The sequence below is a fragment of the Salmo salar genome, chromosome 20 (genome assembly GCF_965601325.2).
Source record: "Salmo salar chromosome 20, fSalSal1, whole genome shotgun sequence".
Taxonomy (NCBI): Eukaryota; Metazoa; Chordata; class Actinopteri; order Salmoniformes; family Salmonidae; genus Salmo; species Salmo salar.
The window spans coordinates 44975810-45002145 of record NC_138310.1 but is presented as its reverse complement, the minus strand read 5'-3'; positions in this window follow the sequence as shown (position 1 = coordinate 45002145).

The window sequence follows — 26336 nt, the reverse complement described above, 5'->3', positions numbered from 1 at the left end:
CAACAACAGGTAGAAAGGTTGATAAATTGTATAACCATTATCAACAACAGGTAGAAAGGTTGATAAATAGTATCACCATAATCAACAACAGGTAGAAAGGTTGATAAATAGTATCACCATAACAACCGGTAGAAAGGTTGATAAATAGTATCACGATAACAGCAGGTAGAAAGGTTGATAAATAGAATCACCATAACAACATGTAGAATGGTTGATAAATAGTATCACCATAAAAACAGGTAGAAAGGTTGATAAATAGTATCACCATAATCAACATCTGGTAGAAAGGTTGATAAATAGTATCTCCATAATCAACAATAGGTAGAAAGGTTGATAAATAGTATCACCATAACAACAGGTAGAAAGGTTGATAAACAGTATCACCATAATCAACAACAGGTAGAAAGGTTGATAAATAGTATCACCATAACAATAGGTAACAAGGTTTATAAATAGTCTCACCATAACAGGTAGAAAGGTTGATAAATAGTATCACCATAATCAACAACATGTAGAAAGGTTGATAAATAGTATCACCATAACAACAGGTAGAAAGGTTTATAATAGTATCACCATAATCAACAACAGGTAGAAAGGTTGATAAATATTATCACCATAACAACAGGTAGAAAGGTTGATAAATAGTATCACCATAATCAACAACAGGTAGAAAGGTTGATAAATTGTATAACCATGATCAACAACAGGTAGAAATGTTGATAAATATTATCACCATAACAGGTAGAAAGGTTGATAAATAGTATCAACATAATCAACAACAGGTAGAAAGGTTGATAAATAGTATCACCATAACAACCGGTAGAAAGGTTGATAAATAGTATCACCATAATCAACAACAGGTAGAAAGGTTGATAAATAGTATAACCATAATCAACAACAGGTAGAAAGGTTGATAAATAGCGTCACCATAATCAACAACAGGGAGAAAGGTTGATAAATAGTATCACCATAACAACAGGTAGAAAGGTTGATAAATAGTATCACCATAACAACAGGTAGAAAGGTTGATAAATAGTATCACCATAACAACAGGTAGAAAGGTTGATAAATAGTATCACCATAACAACAGGTAGAAAGGTTGATAAATATTATCACCATAATCAACAACAGGTCGAAAGGTTGATAAATAGTATCACCATAATCAACAACAGGTAGAAAGGTTGATAAATAGTATAACCATGATCAACAACAGGTAGAAAGGTTGATAAATAGTATCACCATAATCAACAACAGGTAGAAAGGTTGATAAATAGTATCACCATAACAACCGGTAGAAAGGTTGATAAATGGTATCACGATAACAACAGGTAGAAAGGTTGATAAATAGTATCACCATAACAACAGGTAGAAAGGTTGATAAATAGTATCACGATAACAACAGGTAGAAAGGTTGATAAATAGTATCACCATAATCAACAACAGGTAGAAAGGTTGATAAATAGTATCACCATAATCAACAACAGGTAGAAAGGTTGATATATAGTATCACCATAACAACAGGTAGAAAGGTTGATAAATAGTCTCACCATAAATACAGGTAGAAAGGTTGATAAATAGCATCACCATAACAGGTAGAAAGGTTGATAAATAGTATCACCATAATCAACAACAGGTAGAAAGGTTGATAAATAGTATCACCATAATCAACAACATGTAGAAAGGTTGATAAAAACTATCACCATAACAACAGGTAAAAAGGTTGATAAATAGTATCACCATAATCAACAACACATAGAAAGGTTGATACATAGTATCACCATAACAACAGGTAGAAAGGTTGATAAATAGTATCACCATAACAACAGGTAGAAAGGTTGATAAATAGTATGACCATAACAGCAGGTAGAAAGGTTGATAAATAGTTTCACCATAATCAACAACAGGTAGAAAGGTTGACAAACAATATAACCATAATCAACAACAGGTAGAAAGGTTGATAAATAGTATCACCATAATCAACAACATGTAGAAAGGTTGATAAAAACTATCACCATAACAACAGGTAAAAAGGTTGATAAATAGTATCACCATAATCAACAACACATAGAAAGGTTGATACATAGTATCACCATAACAATAGGTAACAAGGTTGATAAATAGTATCACCATAACAACAGGTAGAAATGTTGATAAATAGCATCACCATAACAGGTAGAAAGGTTGATAAATAGTATCACCATCATCAACACCAGGTAGAAAGGTTGATAAATATTATCACCATAACAACAGGTAGAAAGGTTGATAAATACTATCACCATAACAACAGGTAGAAAGAATGATAAATAGTTTCACCATAATCAACAACAGGTAGAAAGGTTGATAAATAGTATCACCATAATCAACAACAGGTAGAAAGGTTGATAAATTGTATAACCATTATCAACAACAGGTCGAAAGGTTGATAAATAGTATCACCATAATCAACAACAGGTAGAAAGGTTGATAAATAGTATAACCATGATCAACAACAGGTAGAAAGGTTGATAAATAGTATCACCATAATCAACAACAGGTAGAAAGGTTGATAAATAGTATCACCATAACAACCGGTAGAAAGGTTGATAAATAGTATCACGATAACAACAGGTAGAAAGGTTGATAAATAGTATCACCATAATCAACAACAGGTAGAAAGGTTGATAAATAGTATCACCATAATCAACAACAGGTAGAAAGGTTGATATATAGTATCACCATAACAACAGGTAGAAAGGTTGATAAATAGTCTCACCATAAATACAGGTAGAAAGGTTGATAAATAGCTTCACCATAACAGGTAGAAAGGTTGATAAATAGTATCACCATAATCAACAACAGGTAGAAAGGTTGATAAATAGTATATCCATAATCAACAACATGTAGAAAGGTTGATAAAAACTATCACCATAACAACAGGTAAAAAGGTTGATAAATAGTATCACCATAATCAACAACACATAGAAAGGTTGATACATAGTATCACCATAACAACAGGTAGAAAGGTTGATAAATAGTATCACCATAACAACAGGTAGAAAGGTTGATAAATAGTATCACCATAACAGCAAGTAGAAAGGTTGATAAATAGTTTCACCATAATCAACAACAGGTAGAAAGGTTGACAAACAATATCACCATAATCAACAACAGGTAGAAAGGTTGATGAATAGTATCACAATAACAATAGGTAACAAGGTTGATAAATAGTCTCAACATAACAACAGGTAGAAAGGTTGATAAATAGCATCACCATAACAGGTAGAAAGGTTGATAAATAGTATCACCATCATCAACACCAGGTAGAAAGGTTGATAAATATTATCACCATAACAACAGGTAGAAAGGTTGATAAATAGTATCACCATAACAACAGGTAGAAAGGTTGATAAATAGTTTCACCATAATCAACAACAGGTAGAAAGGTTGATAAATAGTATCACCATAATCAACAACAGGTAGAAAGGTTGATAAATTGTATAACCATTATCAACAACAGGTAGAAAGGTTGATAAATAGTATCACCATAATCAACAACAGGTAGAAAGGTTGATAAATAGTATCACGATAACAGCAGGTAGAAAGGTTGATAAATAGAATCACCATAACAACATGTAGAATGGTTGATAAATAGTATCACCATAAAAACAGGTAGAAAGTTTGATAAATAGTATCACCATAATCAACATCTGATAGAAAGGTTGATAAATAGTATCTCCATAATCAACAATAGGTAGAAAGGTTGATAAATAGTATCACCATAACAACAGGTAGAAAGGTTGATAAACAGTATCACCATAATCAACAACAGGTAGAAAGGTTGATAAATAGTATCACCATAACAATAGGTAACAAGGTTGATAAATAGTCTCACCATAACAACAGGTAGAAAGGTTAATAAATAGCATCACCATAACAGGTAGAAAGGTTGATAAATAGTATCACCATAATCAACAACATGTAGAAAGGTTGATAAAAACTATCACCATAAAAACAGGTAGAAAGGTTGATAAATATTATCACCATAATCAACATCTGGTAGAAAGGTTGATAAATAGTATCTCCATAATCAACAATAGGTAGAAAGGTTGATAAATAGTATCACCATAACAACAGGTAGAAAGGTTGATAAACAGTATCACCATAATCAACAACAGGTAGAAAGGTTGATAAATAGTATCACCATAACAATAGGTAACAAGGTTGATAAATAGTCTCACCATAACAACAGGTAGAAAGGTTGATAAATAGCATCACCATAACAGGTAGAAAGGTTGATAAATAGTATCACCATAATCAACAACATGTAGAAAGGTTGATAAATAGTATCACCATAACAACCGGTAGAAAGGTTGATAAATAGTATCACGATAACAACAGGTAGAAAGGTTGATAAATAGTATCACCATAATCAACAACAGGTAGAAAGGTTGATAAATAGTATCACCATAATCAACAACAGGTAGAAAGGTTGATATATAGTATCACCATAACAACAGGTAGAAAGGTTGATAAATAGTCTCACCATAAATACAGGTAGAAAGGTTGATAAATAGCTTCACCATAACAGGTAGAAAGGTTGATAAATAGTATCACCATAATCAACAACAGGTAGAAAGGTTGATAAATAGTATATCCATAATCAACAACATGTAGAAAGGTTGATAAAAACTATCACCATAACAACAGGTAAAAAGGTTGATAAATAGTATCACCATAATCAACAACACATAGAAAGGTTGATACATAGTATCACCATAACAACAGGTAGAAAGGTTGATAAATAGTATCACCATAACAACAGGTAGAAAGGTTGATAAATAGTATCACCATAACAGCAAGTAGAAAGGTTGATAAATAGTTTCACCATAATCAACAACAGGTAGAAAGGTTGACAAACAATATCACCATAATCAACAACAGGTAGAAAGGTTGATGAATAGTATCACAATAACAATAGGTAACAAGGTTGATAAATAGTCTCAACATAACAACAGGTAGAAAGGTTGATAAATAGCATCACCATAACAGGTAGAAAGGTTGATAAATAGTATCACCATCATCAACACCAGGTAGAAAGGTTGATAAATATTATCACCATAACAACAGGTAGAAAGGTTGATAAATAGTATCACCATAACAACAGGTAGAAAGGTTGATAAATAGTTTCACCATAATCAACAACAGGTAGAAAGGTTGATAAATAGTATCACCATAATCAACAACAGGTAGAAAGGTTGATAAATTGTATAACCATTATCAACAACAGGTAGAAAGGTTGATAAATAGTATCACCATAATCAACAACAGGTAGAAAGGTTGATAAATAGTATCACGATAACAGCAGGTAGAAAGGTTGATAAATAGAATCACCATAACAACATGTAGAATGGTTGATAAATAGTATCACCATAAAAACAGGTAGAAAGTTTGATAAATAGTATCACCATAATCAACATCTGATAGAAAGGTTGATAAATAGTATCTCCATAATCAACAATAGGTAGAAAGGTTGATAAATAGTATCACCATAACAACAGGTAGAAAGGTTGATAAACAGTATCACCATAATCAACAACAGGTAGAAAGGTTGATAAATAGTATCACCATAACAATAGGTAACAAGGTTGATAAATAGTCTCACCATAACAACAGGTAGAAAGGTTAATAAATAGCATCACCATAACAGGTAGAAAGGTTGATAAATAGTATCACCATAATCAACAACATGTAGAAAGGTTGATAAAAACTATCACCATAAAAACAGGTAGAAAGGTTGATAAATATTATCACCATAATCAACATCTGGTAGAAAGGTTGATAAATAGTATCTCCATAATCAACAATAGGTAGAAAGGTTGATAAATAGTATCACCATAACAACAGGTAGAAAGGTTGATAAACAGTATCACCATAATCAACAACAGGTAGAAAGGTTGATAAATAGTATCACCATAACAATAGGTAACAAGGTTGATAAATAGTCTCACCATAACAACAGGTAGAAAGGTTGATAAATAGCATCACCATAACAGGTAGAAAGGTTGATAAATAGTATCACCATAATCAACAACATGTAGAAAGGTTGATAAATAGTATCGCCATAACAACAGGTAGAAAGGTTTATAATAGTATCACCATAATCAACAACAGGTAGAAAGGTTGATAAATATTATCACCATAACAACAGGTAGAAAGGTTGATAAATAGTATCACCATAACAACAGGTAGAAAGGTTGATAAATAGATTCACCATAATCAACAACAGGTAGAAAGGTTGATAAATAGTATCACCATAATCAACAAAAGGTAGAAAGGTTGATAAATTGTATAACCATGATCAACAACAGGTAGAAAGGTTGATAAATAGTATCACCATAATCAACAAAAGGTAGAAAGGTTGATAAATAGTATAACCATGATCAACAACAGGTAGAAAGGTTGATAAATAGTATCAACATAATCAACAACAGGTAGAAAGGTTATTAAATAGTATCACCATAACAACCGGTAGAAAGGTTGATAAATAGTATCACGATAACAGCAGGTAGAAAGGTTGATAAATATTATCACCATAATAAACAACAGGTAGAGAGGTTGATAAATATTATCACCATAATCAACAACAGGTAGAAAGGTTGATAAATAGTATCACCATGATCAACAACAGGTAGAAAGGTTGATAAATAGTATCACCATAACAACAGGTAGAAAGGTTGATAAATAGTATCACCATAATCAACAACAGGTAGAATGGTTGATAAATAGTATCACCATTATCAACAACAGGTAGAAAGGTTGATAAATAGAATCACCATAATCAACAACAGGTAGAAAGGTTGATAAATAGTATCACCATAACAACAGGTAGAAAGGTTGATAAATAGTATCACCATAATCAACAACAGGTAGAATGGTTGATAAATAGTATCACCATAATCAACAACAGGTAGAAAGGTTGATAAATAGTATAACCATGATCAACAACAGGTAGAAAGGTTGATAAATAGTATCACCAAAATCAACAACAGGTAGAAAGGTTGATAAATAGTATCACCATAACAACCGGTAGAAAGGTTGATAAATAGTATCACGATAACAACAGGTAGAAAGGTTGATAAATAGAATCACCATAACAACAGGGAGAAAGGTTGATAAATAGTATCACCATAAAAACAGGTAGAAAGGTTGATAAATACTATCTCCTTAATCAACAACAGGTAGAAAGGTTGATAAATAGTATAACCATGATCAACAACAGGTAGAAAGGTTGACAAACAATATCACCATAATCAACAACAGGTAGAAAGGTTGATGAATAGTATCACCAAAACAATAGGTAACAAGGTTGATAAATAGTCTCACCATAACAACAGGTAGAAAGGTTGATAAATAGTCTCATCATAACAACAGGTAGAAAGGTTGATAAATAGCATCACCATAACAGGTAGAAAGGTTGATAAATAGTATCACCATCATCAACACCAGGTAGAAAGGTTGATAAATATTATCACCATAACAACAGGTAGAAAGGTTGATAAATAGTATCACCATAATCAACAACAGGTAGAAAGGTTGATAAATTGTATAACCATTATCAACAACAGGTAGAAAGGTTGATAAATAGTATCACCATAATCAACAACAGGTAGAAAGGTTGATAAATAGTATCACCATAACAACCGGTAGAAAGGTTGATAAATAGTATCACGATAACAGCAGGTAGAAAGGTTGATAAATAGAATCACCATAACAACATGTAGAATGGTTGATAAATAGTATCACCATAAAAACAGGTAGAAAGGTTGATAAATAGTATCACCATAATCAACATCTGGTAGAAAGGTTGATAAATAGTATCTCCATAATCAACAATAGGTAGAAAGGTTGATAAATAGTATCACCATAACAACAGGTAGAAAGGTTGATAAACAGTATCACCATAATCAACAACAGGTAGAAAGGTTGATAAATAGTATCACCATAACAATAGGTAACAAGGTTGATAAATAGTCTCACCATAACAACAGGTAGAAAGGTTGATAAATAGCATCACCATAACAGGTAGAAAGGTTGATAAATAGTATCACCATAATCAACAACATGTAGAAAGGTTGATAAATAGTATCACCATAACAACAGGTAGAAAGGTTTATAATAGTATCACCATAATCAACAACAGGTAGAAAGGTTGATAAATATTATCACCATAACAACAGGTAGAAAGGTTGATAAATAGTATCACCATAACAACAGGTAGAAAGGTTGATAAATAGTATCACCATAATCAACAACAGGTAGAATGGTTGATAAATAGTATCACCATAATCAACAACAGGTAGAAAGGTTAATAAATAGAATCACCATAACAACCGGTAGAAAGGTTGATAAATAGTATCACGATAACAACAGGTAGAAAGGTTGATAAATAGAATCACCATAACAACAGGGAGAAAGGTTGATAAATAGTATCACCATAAAAACAGGTAGAAAGGTTGATAAATAGTATCTCCTTAATCAACAACGAGTAGAAAGGTTGATAAACAGTATCACCATAATCAACAACAGGTAGAAAGGTTGATATATAGTATCACCATAACAACAGGTATAAAGGTTGATAAATAGTCTCACCATAAATACAGGTAGAAAGGTTGATAAATAGCATCACCATAACAGGTAGAAAGGTTGATAAATAGTATCACCATAATCAACAACATGTAGAAAGGTTGATAAATAGTATCACCATAACAACAGGTAGAAATGTTGATAAATAGTCTCACCATAACAACAACTGGTAGAGAGGTTGATAAATAGTATCACCATAACAACAGGTAGAAAGGTTGATAATAGTATCACCATAATCAACAACAGGTAGAAAGGTTGATAAATATTATCACCATAACAACAGGTAGAAAGGTTGATAAATATTATCACCATAACAACAGGTAGAAAGGTTGATAAATAGTATCACCATAACAACAGGTAGAAAGGTTGATAAATAGTATCACCATAATCACCAACACATAGAAAGGTTGATACATAGTATCACCATAACAACAGGTAGAAAGGTTGAAAAATAGCATCACCATAACAGGTAGAAAGGTTGATAAATAGTATCACCATAATCAACAACATGTAGAAAGGTTGATAAATAGTATCACCATAACAACAGGTAGAAATGTTGATAAATAGTATCACCATAAAAACAGGTAGAAAGGTTGATAAATAGTATTTTCATAATCAACAACAATTAGAAAGGTTGATAAATAGCATCACCATAACAGGTAGAAAGGTTGATAAATAGTATCACCATAATCAACAACAGGTAGAAAGTTTATAAGTAGTATCACCATAACAACAGGTAGAAAGGTTGATAAATAGTATCACCATAATCAACAACAGGTAGAAAGGTTGATAAATAGTATAACCATAATCAACAACAGGTAGAAAGGTTGATAAATAGCGTCACCATAATCAACAACAGGGAGAAAGGTTGATAAATAGTATCACCATAACAGGTAGAAAGGTTGATAAATAGTATCACCATAATCAACAACAGGTAGAAAGGTTGATAAATAGTACCACCATAATCAACAACATGTAGAAAGGTTGAGAAAAACTATCACCATAACAACAGGTAAAAAGGTTGATAAATAGTATCACCATAATCAACAACACATAGAAAGGTTGATACATAGTATCACCATAACAACAGGTAGAAAGGTTGATAAATAGCATCACCATAACAGGTAGAAAGGTTGATAAATAGTATCACCATAATCAACAACATGTAGAAAGGTTGATAAATAGTATCACCATAACAACAGGTAGAAAGGTTGATAAACAGTATCACCATAATCAACAACAGGTAGAAAGGTTGATAAATAGTATCACCATAACAATAGGTAAAAAGGTTGATAAATAGTCTCACCATAACAACAATTAGAAAGGTTGATAAATAGCATCACCATAACAGGTAGAAAGGTTGATAAATAGTATCACCATAATCAACAACAGGTAGAAAGGTTGATAAATAGTATCACCATAATCAACAACAGGTAGAAAGTTTATAAGTAGTATCACCATAACAACAGGTAGAAAGGTTGATAAATAGTATCACCATAATCAACAACAGGTAGAAAGGTTGATAAATAGTATCACCATAACAACAGGTAGAAAGGTTGATAAATAGTATAACCATAATCAACAACAGGTAGAAAGGTTGATAAATAGCGTCACCATAATCAACAACAGGGAGAAAGGTTGATAAATAGTATCACCATAACAGGTAGAAAGGTTGATAAATAGTATCACCATAATCAACAACAGGTAGAAAGGTTGATAAATAGTACCACCATAATCAACAACATGTAGAAAGGTTGAGAAAAACTATCACCATAACAACAGGTAAAAAGGTTGATAAATAGTATCACCATAATCAACAACACATAGAAAGGTTGATACATAGTATCACCATAACAACAGGTAGAAAGGTTGATAAATAGCATCACCATAACAGGTAGAAAGGTTGATAAATAGTATCACCATAATCAACAACATGTAGAAAGGTTGATAAATAGTATCACCATAACAACAGGTAGAAATGTTGATAAATAGTATCACCATAAAAACAGGTAGAAAGGTTGATAAATAGTATTTTCATAATCAACAACAGGTAGAAAGGTTGATAAATAGTATCACCATAACAACAGGTAGAAAGGTTGATAAACAGTATCACCATAATCAACAACAGGTAGAAAGGTTGATAAATAGTATCACCATAACAATAGGTAAAAAGGTTGATAAATAGTCTCACCATAAAAACAGGTAGAAAGGTTGATAAATAGTATCACCATAACAACAGGTAGAAAGGTTGATAAATAGTATCACCATAATCAACAACAGGTAGAAAGGTTGATAAATAGTATCACCATAACAACAGGTAGAAAGGTTGATAAATAGTATCACCGTAATCAACCACAGGTAGAAAGGTTGATAAATAGTATAACCATGATCAACAACAGGTAGAAAGGTTGATAAATAGAATCACCATAATCAACAACAGGTAGAAAGGTTGATAAATAGTATCACCATAACAGGTAGAAAGGTTGATAAATAGTATCACCATAACAACAGGTAGAAAGGTTGATAAACAGTATCACCATAATCAACAACAGGTAGAAAGGTTGATAAATAGTATCACCATAACAATAGGTAAAAAGGTTGATAAATAGTCTCACCATAACAACAATTAGAAAGGTTGATAAATAGCATCACCATAACAGGTAGAAAGGTTGATAAATAGTATCACCATAATCAACAACAGGGAGAAAGGTTGATAAATAGTATCACCATAACAGGTAGAAAGGTTGATAAATAGTATCACCATAACAACAGGTAGAAAGGTTGATAAACAGTATCACCATAATCAACAACAGGTAGAAAGGTTGATAAATAGTATCACCATAATCAACAACAGGTAGAAAGGTTGATAAATAGTATAACCATAATCAACAACAGGTAGAAAGGTTGATAAATAGTATCACCATAACAACAACTGGTAGAAAGGTTGATAAATAGTATCACCATAAAAACAGGTAGAAAGGTTGATAAATAGTATCACCATAACAACAGGTAGAAAGGTTGATAAATAGTATCACCATAATCAACAACAGGTAGAAAGGTTGATAAATAGTATCACCATAATCAACAACAGGTAGAAAGGTTGATAAATTGTATACATTATCAACAACAGATAGAAAGGTTGATAAATAGTATCACCATAATCAACAACAGGTAGAAAGGTTGATAAATAGTATCACCATAACAACCGGTAGAAAGGTTGATAAATAGTATCACGATAACAGCAGGTAGAAAGGTTGATAAATAGTATCACAAAAAAAACAGGTAGAAAGGTTGATAAATAGTATTTTCATAATCAACAACAGGTAGAAAGGTTGATAAATAGTATCACCATAACAACAGGTAGAAAGGATGATAAACAGTATCACCATAATCAACAACAGGTAGAAAGGTTGATAAATAGTATCACCATAACAATAGGTAAAAAGGTTGATAAATAGTCTCACCATAACAACAGGTAGAAAGGTTGATAAATAGCATCACCATAACAGGTAGAAAGGTTGATAAATAGTATCACCCTAATCAACAACATGTAGAAAGGTTGATAAATAGTATCACCATAACAACAGGTAGAAAGGTTGATAAATAGTATAACCATAACAACAGGTAGAAAGGTTGATAAATAGTATCACCCTAATCAACAACAGTTAGAAAGGTTGATAAATAGTATCACCATAATCAACAACAGGTAGAAAGGTTGATAAATAGTATAACCATAATCAACAACAGGTAGAAAGTTGATAAATAGTATCACCATAACAACAACTGGTAGAAAGGTTGATAAATAGTATCACCATAAAAACAGGTAGAAAGGTTGATAAATAGTATCACCATAACAACAGGTAGAAAGGTTGATAAATAGTATCACCATAATCAACAACAGGTAGAAAGGTTGATAAATAGTATCACCATAATCAACAACAGGTAGAAAGTTTATAAGTAGTATCACCATAACTACAGGTAGAAAGGTTGATAAATAGTATCACCATAATCAACCACAGGTAGAAAGGTTGATAAATAGTATAACCATAATCAACAACAGGTAGAAAGGTTGATAAATAGCGTCACCATAATCAACAACAGGGAGATATGTTGATAAATAGTATCACCATAACAGGTAGAAAGGTTGATAATTAGTATCACCATAATCAACAACAGGTAGAAAGGTTGATAAATAGTACCACCATAATCAACAACATGTAGAAAGGTTGATAAAAACTATCACCATAACAACAGGTAAAAAGGTTGATAAATAGTATCACCATAATCAACAACACATAGAAAGGTTGATACATAGTATCACCATAACAACAGGTAGAAAGGTTGAAAAATAGCATCACCATAACAGGTAGAAAGGTTGATAAATAGTATCACCATAATCAACAACATGTAGAAAGGTTGATAAATAGTATCACCATAACAACAGGTAGAAATGTTGATAAATAGTATCACCATAAAAACAGGTAGAAAGGTTGATAAATAGTATTTTCATAATCAACAACAGGTAGAAAGGTTGATAAATAGTATCACCATAACAACAGGTAGAAAGGTTGATAAACAGTATCACCATAATCAACAACAGGTAGAAAGGTTGATAAATAGTATCACCATAACAATAGGTAAAAAGGTTGATAAATAGTCTCACCATAACAACAATTAGAAAGGTTGATAAATAGCATCACCATAACAGGTAGAAAGGTTGATAAATAGTATCACCATAATCAACAACATGTAGAAAGGTTGATAAATAGTATCACCATAACAACAGGTAGAAATGTTGATAAATAGTATCACCATAACAACAACAGGTAGAAAGGTTGATAAATAGTATCACCATAATCAACAACAGGTAGAAAGGTTGATAAATAGTACCACCATAATCAACAACATGTAGAAAGGTTGATAAAAACTATCACCATAACAACAGGTAAAAAGGTTGATAAATAGTATCACCATAATCACCAACACATAGAAAGGTTGATACATAGTATCACCATAACAACAGGTAGAAAGGTTGAAAAAAAGCATCACCATAACAGGTAGAAAGGTTGATAAATAGTATCACCATAATCAACAACATGTAGAAAGGTTGATAAATAGTATCACCATAACAACAGGTAGAAATGTTGATAAATAGTATCACCATAAAAACAGGTAGAAAGGTTGATAAATAGTATTTTCATAATCAACAACAGGTAGAAAGGTTGATAAATAGTATCACCATAACAACAGGTAGAAAGGTTGATAAACAGTATCACCATAATCAACAACAGGTAGAAAGGTTGATAAATAGTATCACCATAACAATAGGTAAAAAGGTTGATAAATAGTCTCACCATAACAACAATTAGAAAGGTTGATAAATAGCATCACCATAACAGGTAGAAAGGTTGATAAATAGTATCACCATAATCAACAACATGTAGAAAGGTTGATAAATAGTATCACCATAACAACAGGTAGAAATGTTGATAAATAGTATCACCATAACAACAACTGGTAGAAAGGTTGATAAATAGTATAACCATAATCAACAACAGGTAGAAAGGTTGATAAATAGTATCACCATAACAACAACTGGTAGAAAGGTTGATAAATAGTATCACCATAAAAACAGGTAGAAAGGTTGATAAATAGTATCACCATAACAACAGGTAGAAAGGTTGATAAATAGTATCACCATAATCAACAACAGGTAGAAAGGTTGATAAATAGTATCACCATAATCAACAACAGGTAGAAAGGTTGATAAATTGTATACATTATCAACAACAGATAGAAAGGTTGATAAATAGTATCACCATAATCAACAACAGGTAGAAAGGTTGATAAATAGTATCACCATAACAACCGGTAGAAAGGTTGATAAATAGTATCACGATAACAGCAGGTAGAAAGGTTGATAAATAGAATCACCATAACAACATGTAGAAAGGTTGATAAATAGTATCACAATAAAAACAGGTAGAAAGGTTGATAAATAGTATTTTCATAATCAACAACAGGTAGAAAGGTTGATAAATAGTATCACCATAACAACAGGTAGAAAGGATGATAAATAGTATCACCATAACAATAGGTAAAAAGGTTGATAAATAGTATCACCATAATCAACAACAGGTAGAAAGGTTGATAAATAGTATCACCATAACAATAGGTAAAAAGGTTGATAAATAGTCTCACCATAACAACAGGTAGAAAGGTTGATAAATAGCATCACCATAACAGGTAGAAAGGTTGATAAATAGTATCACCATAACCAACAACATGTAGAAAGGTTGATAAATAGTATCACCATAACAACAGGTAGAAAGGTTGATAAATAGTATAACCATAATCAACAACAGGTAGAAAGGTTGATAAATAGTATCACCATAACAACAACTGGTAGAAAGGTTGATAAATAGTATAACCATAATCAACAACAGGTAGAAAGGTTGATAAATAGTATAACCATAATCAACAACAGGTAGAAAGGTTGATAAATAGTATCACCATAACAACAACTGGTAGAAAGGTTGATAAATAGTATCACCATAAAAACAGGTAGAAAGGTTGATAAATAGTATCACCATAACAACAGGTAGAAAGGTTGATAAATAGTATCACCATAATCAACAACAGGTAGAAAGGTTGATAAATAGTATCACCATAACAACAGGTAGAAAGGTTGATAAATAGTATCACCATAATCAACAACAGGTAGAAAGGTTGATAAATAGTATCACCATAACAACAGGTAGAAAGGTTGATAAATAGTATCACCATAATCAACAACAGGTAGAAAGGTTGATAAATAGTACCACCATAATCAACAACATGTAGAAAGGTTGATACATAGTATCACCATAACAACAGGTAGAAAGGTTGATAAATAGCATCACCATAACAGGTAGAAAGGTTTATAAATAGTATCACCATAATCAACAACATGCAGAAAGGTTGATAAATAGTATCACCATAACAACAGGTAGAAATGTTGATAAATAGTATCACCATAAAAACAGGTAGAAAGGTTGATAAATAGTATTTTCATAATCAACAACAGGTAGAAAGGTTGATAAATAGTATCACCATAACAACAGGTAGAAAGGTTGATAAACAGTATCACCATAATCAACAACAGGTAGAAAGGTTGATAAATAGTATCACCATAACAATAGGTAAAAAGGTTGATAAATAGTCTCACCATAACAACAATTAGAAAGGTTGATAAATAGCATCACCATAACAGGTAGAAAGGTTGATAAATAGTATCACCATAATCAACAACATGTAGAAAGGTTGATAAATAGTATCACCATAACAACAGGTAGAAATGTTGATAAATAGTATCACCATAACAACAACAGGTAGAAAGGTTGATAAATAGTATCACCATAATCAACAACAGGTAGAAAGGTTGATAAATAGTATCACCATAACAACAGGTAGAAAGGATGATAAATAGTATCACCATAACAATAGGTAAAAAGGTTGATAAATAGTATCACCATAATCAACAACAGGTAGAAAGGTTGATAAATAGTATCACCATAACAACAGGTAAAAAGGTTGATAAATAGCATCACCATAACAGGTAGAAAGGTTGATAAATAGTATCACCATAACAACAGGTAGAAAGGTTGATAAATAGCATCACCATAACAGGTAGAAAGGTTGATAAATAGTATCACCATAACAACAACATGTAGAAAGGTTGATAAATAGTATCACCATAACAACAGGTAGAAAGGTTGATAAATAGTATCACCATAATCAACAACAGGTAGAAAGGTTGATAAATAGTATAACCATAATCAACAACAGGTAGAAAGGTTGATAAATAGTATAACCATAACAACAACAGGGAGAATGGTTGATAAATAGTATCACCATAATCAACAACAGGTAGAAAGGTTGATAAATAGTATCACCATAACAACAGGTAGAAAGGTTGATAAATAGTATCACCATAAAAACAGGTAGAAAGGTTGATAAATAGTATCACCATAACAACAGGTAGAAAGGTTGATAAATAGTATCACCATAATCAACAACAGGTAGAAAGGTTGATAAATAGTATCACCATAACAACAGGTAGAAAGGTTGATAAATAGTATCACCATAATCAACAACAGGTAGAAAGGTTGATAAATAGTATAACCATAATCAACAACAGGTAGAAAGGTTGATAAATAGTATCACCATAATCAACAACAGGTAGAAAGGTTGATAAATAGTATCACCATAATCAACAACAGGTAGAAAGGTTGATAAATAGTATCACCATAACAACAGGTAGAAAGGTTGATAAATAGTATCACCATAACAACAGGTAGAAAGGTTGATAAATAGTATCACCATAACAACAGGTAGAAAGGTTGATAAATAGTATCACCATAACAACAGGTAGAAAGGTTGATAAATAGTATCACCATAATCAACAACAGGTAGAAAGGTTGATAAATAGTATCACCATAATCAACAACAGGTAGAAAGGTTGATAAATAGTATCACCATAACAACAGGTAGAAAGGTTGATAAATAGTCTCACCATAAAACAGGTAGAAAGGTTGATAAATAGCATCACCATAACAGGTAGAAAGGTTGATAAATAGTATCACCATATTCAACAACAGGTAGAAAGGTTGATAAATAGTATCACCATAATCAACAACATGTAGAAAGGTTGATAAATAGTATCACCATAACAACAGGTAGAAAGGTTGATAAATAGTATCACCATAACAACAGGTAGAAAGGTTGATAAATAGTATCACCATAACAACAGGTAGAAAGGTTGATAAATAGTATCACCATAATCAACAACAGGTAGAAAGGTTGATAAATAGTATCACCATAACAACAGGTAGAAAGGTTGATAAATAGTATCACCATAACAACAACGGTAGAAAGGTTGATAAATAGTATCACCATAACAACAGGTAGAAAGGTTGATAAATAGTATCACCATAACAACAGGTAGAAAGGTTGATAAATAGTATCACCATAATCAACAACAGGTAGAAAGGTTGATAAATAGTATCACCATAACAACAGGTAGAAAGGTTGATAAATAGTATCACCATAATCAACAACAGGTAGAAAGGTTGATAAATAGTATCACCATAATCAACAACAGGTAGAAAGGTTGATAAATAGTATCACCATAACAACAGGTAGAAAGGTTGATAAATAGTATCACCATAAAAACAGGTAGAAAGGTTGATAAATAGTATCACCATAATCAACAGGTAGAAAGGTTGATAAATAGTATCACCATAACAACAGGTAGAAAGGTTGATAAATAGTATCACCATAATCAACAACAGGTAGAAAGGTTGATAAATAGAATCACCATAACAACAGGTAGAAAGGTTGATAAATAGTATCACCATAACAACATGTAGAAAGGTTGATAAATAGTATCACCATAACAACAGGTAGAAAGGTTGATAAATAGTATCACCATAACAACAGGTAGAAAGGTTGATAAATAGTATCTCCATAATCAACAACAGGTAGAAAGGTTGATAAATAGTATCACCATAACAACAGGTAGAAAGGTTGATAAACAGTATCACCATAATCAACAACAGGTAGAAAGGTTGATAAATAGTATCACCATAACAATAGGTAAAAAGGTTGATAAATAGTCTCACCATAACAACAGGTAGAAAGGTTGATAAATAGCATCACCATAACAGGTAGAAAGGTTGATAAATAGTATCACCATAATCAACAACATGTAGAAAGGTTGATAAATAGTATCACCATAACAACAGGTAGAAATGTTGATAAATAGTATCACCATAACAACAACTGGTAGAAAGGTTGATAAATAGTATCACCATAATCAACAACAGGTAGAAAGGTTGATAAATAGTATCACCATAACAACAACAGGTAGAAAGGTTGATAAATAGTATCACCATAATCAACAACAGGTAGAAAGGTTGATAAATAGTATCACCATAACAACAGGTAGAAAGGTTGATAAATAGTATCACCATAATCAACAACAGGTAGAAAGGTTGATAAATAGTATCACCATAACAACAGGTAGAAAGGTTGATAAATAGTATCACCATAATCAACAACAGGTAGAAAGGTTGATAAATAGTATCACCATAACAACAGGTAGAAAGGTTGATAAATAGTATCACCATAACAACAACGGTAGAAAGGTTGATAAATAGTATCACCATAATCAACAACAGGTAGAAAGGTTGATAAATAGTATCACCATAATCAACAACAGGTAGAAAGGTTGATAAATAGTATCACCATAACAACAACAGGTAGAAAGGTTGATAAATAGTATCACCATAACAACAGGTAGAAAGGTTGATAAATAGTATAACCATAATCAACAACAGGTAGAAAGGTTGATAAATAGTATCACCATAACAACAACGGTAGAAAGGTTGATAAATAGTATCACCATAACAACAGGTAGAAAGGTTGATAAATAGTATCACCATAACAACAGGTAGAAAGGTTGATAAATAGTATCACCATAATCAACAACAGGTAGAAAGGTTGATAAATAGTATCACCATAACAACAGGTAGAAAGGTTGATAAATAGTATCACCATAATCAACAACAGGTAGAAAGGTTGATAAATAGTATCACCATAACAACAGGTAGAAAGGTTGATAAATAGTATCACCATAATCAACAACAGGTAGAAAGGTTGATAAATAGTATCACCATAATCAACAACAGGTAGAAAGGTTGATAAATAGTATCACCATAACAACAGGTAGAAAGGTTGATAAATAGTATCACCATAAAAACAGGTAGAAAGGTTGATAAATAGTATCACCATAACAGGTAGAAAGGTTGATAAATAGTATCACCATAACAACAGGTAGAAAGGTTGATAAATAGTATCACCATAACAACAGGTAGAAAGGTTGATAAATAGTATCACCATAATCAACAACAGGTAGAAAGGTTGATAAATAGTATCACCATAATCAACAACAGGTAGAAAGGTTGATAAATAGTATCACCATAACAACAGGTAGAAAGGTTGATAAATAGTATCACCATAATCAACAACAGGTAGAAAGGTTGATAAATAGTATCACCATAACAACCGGTAGAAAGGTTGATAAATAGTATCACATAACACAGGTAGAAAGGTTGATAAATAGATCACCATTACAACAGGTAGAAAGGTTGATAAATAGTATCACCATAAACAACATGTAGAAAGGTTGATAAATAGTATCACCATAACCAACAGGTAGAAAGGTTGATAAATAGTATCACCATAACAGGTAGAAAGGTTGATAAATAGTATCACCATAACAACATGTAGAAAGGTTGATAAATAGTATCACCATAACAACAGGTAGAAATGTTGATAAATAGTATCACCATAAAAACAGGTAGAAAGGTTGATAAATAGTATTTTCATAATCAACAACAGGTAGAAAGGTTGATAAATAGTATCACCATAACAACAGGTAGAAAGGTTGATAAACAGTATCACCATAATCAACAACAGGTAGAAAGGTTGATAAATAGTATCACCATAACAATAGGTAAAAAGGTTGATAAATAGTCTCACCATAACAACAATTAGAAAGGTTGATAAATAGCATCACCATAACAGGTAGAAAGGTTGATAAATAGTATCACCATAATCAACAACATGTAGAAAGGTTGATAAATAGTATCACCATAACAACAGGTAGAAATGTTGATAAATAGTATCACCATAACAACAACAGGTAGAAAGGTTGATAAATAGTATCACCATAATCAACAACAGGTAGAAAGGTTGATAAATAGTATAACCATAATCAACAACAGGTAGAAAGGTTGATAAATAGTATCACCATAACAACAACGGTAGAAAGGTTGATAAATAGTATCACCATAACAAACAGGTAGAAAGGTTGATAAATAGTATCACCATAACAACAGGTAGAAAGGTTGATAAATAGTATCACCATAACAACAACGGTAGAAAGGTTGATAAATAGTATCACCATAATCAACAACAGGTAGAAAGGTTGATAAATAGTATCACCATATCAACAACAGGTAGAAAGGTTGATAAATAGTATCACCATAATCAACAACAGGTAGAAAGGTTGATAAATAGTATCACCATAACAACAGGTAGAAAGGTTGATAAATAGTATCACCATAATCAACAACAGGTAGAAAGGTTGATAAATAGTATAACCATAATCAACAACAGGTAGAAAGGTTGATAAATAGTATCACCATAACAACAACGGTAGAAAGGTTGATAAATAGTATCACCATAATCAACAACAGGTAGAAAGGTTGATAAATAGTATCACCATAACAACAGGTAGAAAGGTTGATAAATAGTATCACCATAATCAACAACAGGTAGAAAGGTTGATAAATAGTATCACCATAACAACAGGTAGAAAGGTTGATAAATAGTATCACCATAATCAACAACAGGTAGAAAGGTTGATAAATAGTATCACCATAACAACAACGGTAGAAAGGTTGATAAATAGTATCACCATAAAAACAGGTAGAAAGGTTGATAAATAGTATCACCATAATCAACAACAGGTAGAAAGGTTGATAAATAGTATCACCATAATCAACAACAGGTAGAAAGGTTGATAAATAGTATCACCATAACAACAACGGTAGAAAGGTTGATAAATAGTATCACCATAATCAACAACAGGTAGAAAGGTTGATAAATAGTATCACCATAATCAACAACAGGTAGAAAGGTTGATAAATAGTATCACCATAACAACAGGTAGAAAGGTTGATAAATAGCATCACCATAACAGGTAGAAAGGTTGATAAATAGTATCACCATAATCAACAACATGTAGAAAGGTTGATAAATAGTATCACCATAACAACAGGTAGAAATGTTGATAAATAGTATCACCATAACAACAGGTAGAAAGGTTGATAAATAGTATCACCATAATCAACAACAGGTAGAAAGGTTGATAAATAGTATCACCATAACAACCAGGTAGAAAGGTTGATAAATAGTATCACCATAATCAACAACAGGTAGAAAGGTTGATAAATAGTATCACCATAACAACAGGTAGAAAGGTTGATAAATAGTATCACCATAATCAACAACAGGTAGAAAGGTTGATAAATAGTATCACCATAACAACCGGTAGAAAGGTTGATAAATAGTATCACGATAACAGCAGGTAGAAAGGTTGATAAATAGTATCACCATAACAACAGGTAGAAAGGTTGATAAATAGTATCACCATAAAAACAGGTAGAAAGGTTGATAAATAGTATCACCATAATCAACAACAGGTAGAAAGGTTGATAAATAGTATCACCATAACAACAGGTAGAAAGGTTGATAAATGTATCACCATAACAACAGGTAGAAAGGTTGATAAACAGTATCACCATAATCAACAACAGGTAGAAAGGTTGATAAATAGTATCACCATAACAATAGGTAAAAAGGTTGATAAATAGTCTCACCATAACAACAAGTAGAAAGGTTGATAAATAGCATCACCATAACAGGTAGAAAGGTTGATAAATAGTATCACCATAATCAACAACATGTAGAAAGGTTGATAAATAGTATCACCATAACAACAGGTAGAAATGTTGATAAATAGTATCACCATAACAACAACTGGTAGAAAGGTTGATAAATAGTATCACCATAATCAACAACAGGTAGAAAGGTTGATAAATAGTATCACCATAATCAACAACAGGTAGAAAGGTTGATAAATAGTATCACCATAACAACAGGTAGAAAGGTTGATAAATAGTATCACCATAATCAACAACAGGTAGAAAGGTTGATAAATAGTATCACCATAATCAACAACAGGTAGAAAGGTTGATAAATAGTATAACCATAATCAACAACAGGTAGAAAGGTTGATAAATAGTATCACCATAACAACAGGTAGAAAGGTTGATAAATAGTATCACCATAACAACAGGTAGAAAGGTTGATAAATAGTATCACCATAACAACAGGTAGAAAGGTTGATAAATAGTATCACCATAATCAACAACAGGTAGAAAGGTTGATAAATAGTATCACTATAACAACAGGTAGAAAGGTTGATAAATAGTATCACCATAATCAACAACAGGTAGAAAGGTTGATAAATAGTATCACCATAATCAACAACAGGTAGAAAGGTTGATAAATAGTATAACCATAAAAACAGGTAGAAAGGTTGATAAATAGTATCACCATAATCAACAACAGGTAGAAAGGTTGATAAATAGTATCACCATAATCAACAACAGGTAGAAAGGTTGATAAATAGTATCACCATAATCAACAACAGGTAGAAAGGTTGATAAATAGTATAACCATAATCAACAACAGGTAGAAAGGTTGATAAATAGTATCACCATAACAATAGGTAAAAGGTTGATAAATAGTCTCACCATAACAACCGGTAGAAAGGTTGATAAATAGCATCACCATAACAGGTAGAAAGGTTGATAAATAGTATCACCATAATCAACAACATGTAGAAAGGTTGATAAATAGTATCACCATAACAACAGGTAGAAAGGTTGATAAATAGTATCACCATAATCAACAACAGGTAGAAAGGTTGATAAATAGTATCACCATAACAACAGGTAGAAAGGTTGATAAATAGTATCACCATAACAACAGGTAGAAAGGTTGATAAATAGTATCACCATAATCAACAACAGGTAGAAAGGTTGATAAATAGTATCACCATAATCAACAACAGGTAGAAAGGTTGATAAATAGTATCACCATAACAACAGGTAGAAAGGTTGATAAATAGTATCACCATAATCAACAACAGGTAGAAAGGTTTATAAATAGTATCACCATAATCAACAACAGGTAGAAAGGTTGATAAATAGTATAACCATATCAACAACAGGTAGAAAGGTTGATAAATAGTATCACCATAACAACAGGTAGAAAGGTTGATAAATAGTATCACCATAACAACAGGTAGAAAGGTTGATAAATAGTATCACCATAACAACAGGTAGAAAGGTTGATAAATAGTATCACCATAATCAACAACAGGTAGAAAGGTTGATAAATAGTATCACCATAACAACAGGTAGAAAGGTTGATAAATAGTATCACCATAATCAACAACAGGTAGAAAGGTTGATAAATAGTATCACCATAATCAACAACAGGTAGAAAGGTTGATAAATAGTATCACCATATCAACAACAGGTAGAAAGGTTGATAAATAGCATCACCATAACAACAACAGGTAGAAAGGTTGATAAATAGTATCACCATAATCAACAACAGGTAGAAAGGTTGATAAATAGTATCACCATAACAACAGGTAGAAAGGTTGATAAATAGTATCACCATAATCAACAACAGGTAGAAAGGTTGATAAATAGTATCACCATAACAACAGGTAGAAAGGTTGATAAATAGTATCACCATAACAACGGTAGAAAGGTTGATAAATAGTATCACCATCAACAGGTAGAAAGGTTGATAAATAGTATCACCATAATCAACAACAGGTAGAAAGGTTGATAAATAGTATCACCATAACAACAGGTAGAAAGGTTGATAAATAGTATCACCATAATCAACAACAGGTAGAAAGGTTGATAAATAGTATCACCATAATCAACAACAGGTAGAAAGGTTGATAAATAGTATCACCATAACAACAGTAGAAAGGTTGATAAATAGTATCACCATAATCAACAACAGGTAGAAAGGTTGATAAATAGTATCACCATAACAACCGGTAGAAAGGTTGATAAATAGTATCACCATAACAACAGGTAGAAAGGTTGATAAATAGTATCACCATAACAACAGGTAGAAAGGTTGATAAATAGTATCACCATAATCAACAACAGGTAGAAAGGTTGATAAATAGTATCACCATAATCAACAACAGGTAGAAAGGTTGATAAATAGTATCACCATAACAATCTCCATAATCAACAACAGGTAGAAAGGTTGATAAATAGTATCACCATAACAACAGGTAGAAAGGTTGATAAACAGTATCACCATAATCAACAACAGGTAGAAAGGTTGATAAATAGTATCACCATAACAATAGGTAAAAAGGTTGATAAATAGTCTCACCATAACAACAATTAGAAAGGTTGATAAATAGCATCACCATAACAGGTAGAAAGGTTGATAAATAGTATCACCATAATCAACAACATGTAGAAAGGTTGATAAATAGTATCACCATAACAACAGGTAGAAATGTTGATAAATAGTATCACCATAACAACAACAGGTAGAAAGGTTGATAAATAGTATCACCATAATCAACAACAGGTAGAAAGGTTGATAAATAGTATCACCATAACAACAGGTAGAAAGGTTGATAAATAGTATCACCATAATCAACAACAGGGAGAAAGGTTGATAAATAGTATCACCATAATCAACAACAGGTAGAAAGGTTGATAAATAGTATCACCATAATCAACAACAGGTAGAAAGGTTGATAAATAGTATCACCATAACAACAGGTAGAAAGGTTGATAAATAGTATCACCATAATCAACAACAGGTAGAAAGGTTGATAAATAGTATCACCATAACAACAGGTAGAAAGGTTGATAAATAGTATCACCATAACAACAGGTAGAAAGGTTGATAAATAGTATCACCATAACAACAGGTAGAAAGGTTGATAAATAGTATCACCATAATCAACAACAGGTAGAAAGGTTGATAAATAGTATCACCATAACAACAGGTAGAAAGGTTGATAAATAGTATCACCATAATCAACAACAGGTAGAAAGGTTGATAAATAGTATCACCATAATCAACAACAGGTAGAAAGGTTGATAAATAGTATAACCATAACAACAACAGGTAGAAAGGTTGATAAATAGTATCACCATAATCAACAACAGGTAGAAAGGTTGATAAATAGTATCACCATAACAACAACAGGTAGAAAGGTTGATAAATAGTATCACCATAAAAACAGGTAGAAAGGTTGATAAATAGTATCACCATAACAACAGGTAGAAAGGTTGATAAATAGTATCACCATAATCAACAACAGGTAGAAAGGTTGATAAATAGTATCACCATAACAACAGGTAGAAAGGTTGATAAATAGTATCACCATAATCAACAACAGGTAGAAAGGTTGATAAATAGTATCACCATAATCAACAACAGGTAGAAAGGTTGATAAATAGCGTCACCATAATCAACAACAGGGAGAAAGGTTGATAAATAGTATCACCATAACAGGTAGAAAGGTTGATAAATAGTATCACCATAATCAACAACAGGTAGAAAGGTTGATAAATAGTACCACCATAATCAACAACATGTAGAAAGGTTGATAAATAGTATCACCATAACAACAGGTAGAAAGGTTGATAAATAGTATCACCATAATCAACAACACATAGAAAGGTTGATACATAGTATCACCATAACAACAGGTAGAAAGGTTGATAAATAGTATCACCATAATCAACAACATGTAGAAAGGTTGATAAATAGTATCACCATAACAACAGGTAGAAATGTTGATAAATAGTATCACCATAAAAACAGGTAGAAAGGTTGATAAATAGTATTTTCATAATCAACAACAGGTAGAAAGGTTGATAAATAGTATCACCATAACAACAGGTAGAAAGGTTGATAAACAGTATCACCATAATCAACAACAGGTAGAAAGGTTGATAAATAGTATCACCATAACA